The 8,472-nt window shown below is 36.0% G+C and overlaps 1 non-coding gene across 1 annotated transcript; it reads left to right on the top strand.

Annotated features, from left to right (window-relative positions):
• The first annotated feature begins 8,107 nt into the window (after positions 1-8,107).
• LOC116269031 lies at positions 8,108-8,170 on the top strand. The gene has a single exon (XR_004176351.1). It is a non-coding gene; the product is annotated as a U7 small nuclear RNA (small nuclear RNA).
• The last annotated feature ends 302 nt before the right edge of the window (positions 8,171-8,472 follow it).

Genomic DNA, 8,472 nt, shown 5'->3' with positions numbered 1-8,472 from the left:
AGTCAACTGCAGTTTTATTGAAAAAGGCCAAACATGACACAGGGATATATTACCATACTTGCAGAACTCTGTATGGATAAAATAGCAGTATAATGCTGACGTACTGCAGAGGCTGATTAATGGTGGTTAAATGCAGGACTCTGCAGTTAATAAATGTTAGCAATCATCATCATATCACCATCCTAACTTTTTTCTATCAGCCATTATCTTTTAAACTTTTTCTAGGGGAACATAATTCAGGAAGTTTTAGCCAATCGCTTTGAGGAAGAAGGCAATCAAATTCAATCTACAGTTATTACTGTTGTCCCTCCAATACTTATTAAATATAGTAGAGCTTTGATGGCTGCTTTCTTTTTCTTATCTCCATTTAAAAATTATGAGCTCATTATTGTATATAATCTTTACTTTTTAGCACCAAACACTGTTTGAACTCTGAATTGGGAATTCAACTGATATTATGTTAATGACTTGGATTAGTCAGATTTGGTGCTAATCAGATCATTTCGATAATAGGTCAAATTCTCAGCTGTACAATTTAGGCAGAATCTAGGAGTCATTCAGGAGAAAAGCAAAGTTCACTAAAGTGCTAATATGACTTTAAAAATTCAGGGTATAATTTACATACTGTGATGATTAATTTAAGTCAACTTCACTGGGTTAAGCGATACCTGGATCGCTTGTAAAACATTATTTCTGAGTGTGTATGTGGGGGTGTTTCTGGAAGAGATGAATATTTGAATGGGTGGACTGAATAAAGCAGATGGCCTCTGCCAATGCAGGTGAGCATCATCAAATCTGTTTGAGAGCCTGAAAGCAATAAAATAGTGAAGAAAGGGTGAATTTACTCTCGTTTGGAACTCGAACATCCATCTTCTGTCCTTGGACATTGGAGATTCTGGGTTTCAGGCCTTTGGGCTCTGGGACTTATACCATTCCCCACCCGCTGCCTATTGGCTTTCCTGATTCTCCAGCTTGCAAACGGCAGGTTGAGGACTTTTGACCTCCATAATCTTAGGAGCCAATTCCCACAGTAAATCTTAATGTGCATGTGTGTGTGTGTGTGTGTGTGTGTGTGTGTGTGTTGTGTGTGAGTGTATGTATCCTATGTGAATGATAATATATGTGTGTATACCTTATTGGTTCTCTTTCTCTGGAGAATCCTGACAAACACACATACATTAATATGAATAGATCTTAAGTTCTATGAATTTTAGAGCATGAACACACTCAGGTAATCAATATCCAGTTTAAGAGATACTGCATTATCAGGAACCCAGAACCCTCCTTCATGCTCTGTCCCAGCCATTAAGTTCTCCCCTAGAAGTTACCAATTTTCTTTTTATCGTAAGACTATTTTTGTGAGTTTTTGAAACTTCTCTTTCTAGAGTGCTCTTTTTTGTAATGGTTTCTCTCATTCAACATTATAGTTGTAGTTGTGAGAGTCATCCATGTGATGTGTGACAAAAATTTCCTGTGTAGCAGTAATTTCCCTTATTTTAATTTTTATATAGTATTCATTATATGATGTGTTTATCCCTTCTACTCATAGACAACTGGGCTGTTTCCAGGTTTTGATTATTATGAATAATGCTGCTACAGGCATTCTTCTACATGTTTTTTGTGCATGTATGTGTGCACTTGTGTAGAGTGTCTATATGAGCAGAATTCTGTGTCATGGAGTATATATATATCTATTTGGCTTTAATAGATACAGCTAGAGAGTTTTTCAAAGTAGTTGTACCAACTTGCATGACAACCAGAAATGTATGGGCATTCTGGTTACTCTATATGCTTGTAAACGTTTGATGTTACTTCTTACCCTTTGCTCAGATTCAGGACATACCTTATTATCATCTATAATATTCATCAAGGCAGAGGAAGAAGGCAATCAAATTCAATCTACAGTTATTACTGTAGATGGAAAATAAATATTATTTTTATTTATAATATATACAGTAATATAATATTACTGTAGATGGAAATAAATATAGTATATATACTATATGTATTTATATATTATATATAAATATATAAAAATATAACAGTATATATAAATATATATAAATATAATGGTATTTATATATATAAATATACTGTAGATGGAAAACAAATATTAAAAAGTTTAGGAATAGAAGAAGATAAAAAAATGAAGCATAGGAAAGAAGGAAAAGTTGAGTTAAGGAGAGAATTCTGCATTTTTATCACTTGTGAAGAAACAAAATAAAATTCAATTCCTTTGAAAGAAAATTTCTTCCACCTGATTTGAAACTCTGATTTCTTGAATTATAAAGATGGGATGATGGAGCAAAGGTAAGTAAAATAAAAACAATAAGAAAATATAGAAGAAAATTAATAGGACTTCTCCAAGTAAGACCTAAATGTCATTGGAAGAGTCTATAAAACAAGTAGTAAGTTAGCATTAAGTATTTTGTAGTCTGTGCTCTTGTGTATCTCCACTGTCTGCTACTTCTTTATAAGGCATATGCACAATATCTTCACATAATTTTTTTGATATTAAAAAATTGGAAATTTGAAGAGAAAAAAGGAAGGTGAAGTCATATTCCTTCCTGTTCTTTCCTTTGTTTTTTCTTTTCACACCTCACGCATCTTTTCCCTGGGGAGTTGCATGAGGGTGACAGAGTGATTCACCATCTATAAAATATCCCAATGACTTGAGCAAAGTCTCTGATATGAGGTGACACAGCTGCCCCTGAGAAGATAATGCCGTAATGGTGAAGAGGTGATGCTAGATATTTTCTGGGCAAATGACTGTTGTTGATTTGTCCACCTAATCTCTTAGTTTTGAAGAAAGAAAAATCTAGTTTAATGGCTGTATGAAAGGAAATTCCCAAGGGGTTAAAAGCCTCCATGTATTTAAATCGTTTTGCTTACCTGGGTAATTTCTGTGTAGTAATACTAGCTTCAGTAAAAGCTGATTGGGAGACAGACACCACTGAACACAGAGAAACTGTGTCTCTTTGGGTTTGCTTGCTAATTCTGCCTCCCCACCTCCCCTCTCCACTAGCCATCTGGAAGAAGGGAACAGGCTTTGAGTTAAATTTGGAGATTTATGAGGCATGGGACGTGTAGTTGCTCTATTCATTTGAATTGAAAATTTGATCCAATTCTGGAGACTTCTCAGTTAGCATCAACCTTCTGGATTGAGCTATAAATCTATAAATGAGTTTATAACATTATTTGCTTTGATTATCAGGGCAGAGCAGTGTCTCACACTTAGCTAAAAAGCAACAGAGCAATAACACTTAAATTGCTGTTCTTGTCATCTTTCCTTTCAGCTAAGAATACTGAAAAACTTTAAAATAATTCTATACCTACATTAGCATAAATTGAACTAGTCCAGTAACCTCGAATCTTTTCCAGCAACTTCCTTGCTGCTGTCCTCATTATGTTAGCAAGATATTTCCTATTCTACTGTCCCAGAGGAGATGGAGTCAAGGTTTATAGACTGAAAATAAGGGGAAAAGAGAGGCATACTGCCATGAGGCAATTAATATATCATTTCAGAGAATGCCAGAACACACAGTTTCTGTTACTATGACTTACCAATTTTTCTTTTCTTTTCTTTTTTTTTCTTTTCTTTCTTTCTTTTTTTTTTTTTTTTGAGATAGACTTTTACTCTGTTGCCCAGGCTGGAGTGCAATGGCCCGATCTCGGCTCATTGCAACCTCCACCTCCCAGGTTCAAGCGATTCTCCTGTCTCGGCCTCTCGAGTAGCTGGGATTACAGGCATGCACCACCATGCCCGGCTAATTTTGTATTTTTAGTAGAGACAGGGTTTCTCCATGTTGATCAGGCTGGTCTTGAACTCCTGATATCAGGTGATCCACCCACCTTGGCCTCCCAAAATGCTGGGATTATAGGCTTGAGCCACTGCGCCCGACCATGACTTACCAATTTTCTATTAATATATATTTTTATACCTACATAGTAGTGAAGGGTAAAAAACGCTAATGATAGTTTCAGTGAGAGCTGGATTTTCATCAAGGACATTTTTATCATTTTTATTTAGCAAAAGCAGTGATGTTATAAGATGAATAGAAATTTCTACTTTTTTTGACTTCCAAGGAGAATTCTGATGGGGCTACAGTAGTATCGAGTATGTGCTTCCCAGCTAAAACATATCCAAGTAATTAAGAAAATATATCTAATCTATGAAAAATAGATCTACAGGCCAGTGTAGGTTTAAATATTGGCTAACTAATCTCTTCCTCTTCCTTTTTTAAAGATAATGTAGACACATGAAATAGATAGTATACCTACACTCTAGAAGGCATGAACTTCTGGACTACCCAACCAGAGTTTGATAGCTAAAAAGGACAGTAGAGATCCCCTAGTTTAATCTTTCTGTTTTACAGATGAGGCAGTATGTGATTATAAATTTAATTGGGGTGATCAGATTCTATAAGTTTACAAAGTGAGTTGAACTATACAGCCAGCAAAAATTGCATGTTGTAAAGGGTGGTTGCAGCAATTTTAATTTCCTGCCTTTTACTATAATAAATTAAGGTTACTTTTCTGAGTGTGATAAATACGAATGTGTGAATGAGAATCAGACCTTCTCATACAACATGTTATTTTACCACAAAATATCATCACATTATCATGGCCATCTCTCCACCTACTTATTTATTTATTCAATCAATATGTGCTATTTGCTAGACAATGTGTTGGTGGTGGCTAAGCCTGCAGAAGAAATAATATAGATGCAGTCTCTGTTTTCACGTGTGACATTTTTGATCAAAGGAGGGACACAGAGCCTTATACGATGTTCCATTGATTCTAAGGCACACATTTTCCCCCTATATTTTTATGTCTCTAACATTAGCATACATCCTAAAATTGAAAGAGCATCATAGCTTTGTTGACGTTCCCTTTTCTCTTTTAGTGTGTCATATACTGGCTTGTTTGACAATTGCTGGCATCTTCAATTCTATGAGATACTGAAGGCACACATTATGGCAAATACTACTAAAAAAAAAGTGTTATGAGAGAGAATAACAGGGGACTTGCTTTAATTGGTTGGTGTGGGAAGCCCTCTGGAAAAGATGATGTGTAAGTTTGAAGAAAGAGAAGGCCCTGGTTGAGTGAAAGAGGTGACAAGAGCATGGTAGAAAGAGAAAACAGATTTTGTGCATGCCTGTGTGGGGGACTGTTGGTCTGTCTGAGGAATAAATGGAAGGCCAGTGTTGCTGGACCATAGTGAGCAATAGGGCCTTTCAAGAAGCCCAATTCTTTTAGTTTCTCGCAAACCTTTATTCTGGAAAGGCCTTTTTCAGATCAGCTGTACTGAAGGCATTTTTTCTGTATGTGTGTATCAGTGATATATGATGGAGTGAAGGCCATCATAGGTCTGTTACTGCTTGGGAAAATCAGTCCAAATTTGACCTTTTTATTAAAATGATTTTTAACCTAAGTGTTGGGAATGCATGCAATTATAATTGAGCCGAGATACTTGGCTTTTTTTGGAATTATGTAACAAGGAAATGTTTTCTCCTATTTTGGCTTTATTCTTCTTTGATATCTTGCTATTGTAAACCAAGTGCGATAGACCTTTTATAACTGAAACTCTTTAGGGTGAAGATTTATTGAAATTTTATGATTTTAACAGCAAAGTAATTTTGCTTGAAAATATACACATATAAGACAAAGTGTTAACAAAATGTGGTGGTTATGTTGCAGCAGCTGTAATTCACAGAAGCTCAATTGTGATGAGCAATACTCTTCTGTATAAAAATAAAAAGCAAAAAAGTAACAAATACAATGAAATATAAATAAATATAAACATTAAAAAAATCCAAAGCTTTGAACTTGGTTTGAATTTTTAAGTAGGGATACATATCCCCTGTAGCGTGACTTAAAATTGTCGGCAAATTGTTAACTGCTAATATCTCATGGATGAACAGCTACATATAGTTAAAGATGAAAATCTATATTAATGAAGTTTTTTTTTTTTTGAGATGGAGTCTCACTTTGTTGCCCAGGTTGGATTGCAATGGAGTGATCTCAGCTCACTGCAACCCCTCTGCCTCCTGGGTTCAAATGATTCTCCTGCCTCAGCCTCCCTAGTAGCTGGGACTATAGGCATGCACCCCTATGCCTGGCTAATTTTGTATTTTTAGTGGAGATGGGGTTTCACCTGGTTGGCCAGGCTGGTCTTGAACTCCTGCCTTCAAGTGATCTGCCTGCCTTGGCCTCCCAAAGTGCTAGGACTGCAGCGTGAACCACCACGCCAGGCCTTAATGAAGTTTTTATTGTAAAAATTTTGTATCCTTCTCCAATATAAATTACATACCTTCTTCCTTTATGTGTAACCTAACAACCATTAGTTTATCTCAGGCACATTTTAATAGATGTCTAAAAACCTAAAGAAAAATACTTTTTCAATAATCAGATTTAAGGAACATTTCCCAAAAAGAACCACAAAGTATTGTATTACTTATTATATTTTGAAGATTGATTTTGACATTTTTAATACTACCAACAAGAACAAAATCTCCATTAAAATATGTGTGAAATGTTTTTTCACCATTTGACTCTGATCATTTTTTTCTTTTTTTTCTTTCTTTTTTTTTTTTTTAATTGAGACAGAGCCTCGCTCTGTTGCCCAGGCTGGAGTGCAGTGGCGTGATCTCTGCTCACTTTGCAAGCTCCGCCTCCCGGGTTCACACCATTCTCCTGCCTCAGCCTCCCGAATAGCTGGGACCACAGGCGCCCGCCACCACACCCAGCTAATTTTTTGTATTTTTAGTAGAGGCGGGGTTTCACCGTGTTAGCCAGGATGGTCTCGATCTCCTGACGTCGTGATCCACCCGCCTCGGCCTCCCAAAGTGCTGGGATTACAGGCGTGAGCCATGGCGCCCAGCCGATCATTTTTTTCATGATTGTCTTCCATTCGTCTGTTTTGTGTTCCCATTTTACTTTGCTAGAGGTAATTTTATATAGGCTTTTCTGAATGGTGCATCCACTTTAAAATCCAGGCGCATATTTGCATGAAAGAAAATAAAACATTTACAGAAAATAAAGACAATCCTCTGATGGGTAGGGATCACTGAGATCTTTAATAAAAACAGTGCGGTTTCTTAAAAGAGTGATTCACTGCCAAATTAGAAAGAGATGGGGTCGTATCTAACATGATGCGTTCTATGCTGAGGCTATTGAGAAGAAATTGTACCCATCAAGTTCTAACAATGTTTAGAAACTAGATGTAAGCCCCACTGTTTCCCAGGAAGTGCAGTAGTTTAAATGAAAACTCCTCCATACTGCTGGGACTTAATTGACCACACATGGTGGAGAATGTGAGCTAAAGAACTCAGTGGAATACATTCAGTTCCTCTAAGTGAGAAGTCATCCAACTTAAACAGGAAAGAGCAAAATGTGAATGCTAGAGGATGGAACAAAATTGTTGTAATTTCTAAGGTGAAAATGTTTGGCTTTGTATTTTCTTTAGATTTTGATATAGAGATGGAAAAAGCAACAAAGGACAACTAAAAAGATTGCACTTAAAGTAAAGCGGGGAAAAGTTTAAAAATAGAGCTATGGCAATTAAATGGAAAAATGATTCCTGAAATTTTATATTTTATAATTAATGCTTAGTTCAATTAGCAATGATGGGTATGTTTTGCTTAGTGTGCATTAACCATGTAAAACCCTCATGTAACCATAATATTCATCAATCATGACTATGCTCTTAGATTTATAATCAAATTAGCTGTTTATTTAAATAACATGAATGCTTTTCATTGGGTGATGTTAGCATTCTGAAATGGTGTTAATAGGTCTGGAGAAATAAAACATTTAAAAAAGTGATCGAAATGAGAATAGCAAAAGCTAATAAAGCATTAAGGGGATAAGAAACTACTCATACAGAATAATCTACTATTATGATGGAGGTTTTATAGATGCAAGATACATATTCACACATATATGTAACATTTTTCTCTTTGGTAGGTAGAAGATGAAGCAGAATACCAACATAGGAGTAATATAACTGGTTTCTAGTCTTTGATCTGCCACTAGTTTGTGACCATAGGAAAACCATCTTAACTTTTTTTCTGAACCTCTGTTGTTTTCATTTAAAAGAATGAAGAAGTGTTACAGCTCTTTTAAAATTTATCTAAGAGGTTTTCAATTTTTTAACTGGAAAACTCCCCATGGGAAAAAATAGAGAGGAATCATATTTTCCCAGACATTTTCTTATGAGAGTCAGATAAGATGATTTGTATCAGCACATGGTAAAAGGCAATAAACCAGTATAAATTAAGAAATAATTTAGGGTTGGGTGCAGTGGCTCACACCTGTAATCCCAGCACTTTGGGAGGCTCAAGAGGGTGGATTACTTGAGCCCAGGAGTTTGAGATCAGCCTGGGCAACAAGGCAAAACCTTGTCTCTACAAAAAATACAAAAATTAGCCAGGTGTGGTGGTGTGCACCTGTAGTCCCAGCTACTCAGGA

Source organism: Papio anubis, chromosome 9, assembly GCF_008728515.1.
Source record: "Papio anubis isolate 15944 chromosome 9, Panubis1.0, whole genome shotgun sequence".
Taxonomy (NCBI): domain Eukaryota; kingdom Metazoa; phylum Chordata; class Mammalia; order Primates; family Cercopithecidae; genus Papio; species Papio anubis.
This window is presented reverse-complemented; position numbering and strand designations above follow the sequence as displayed.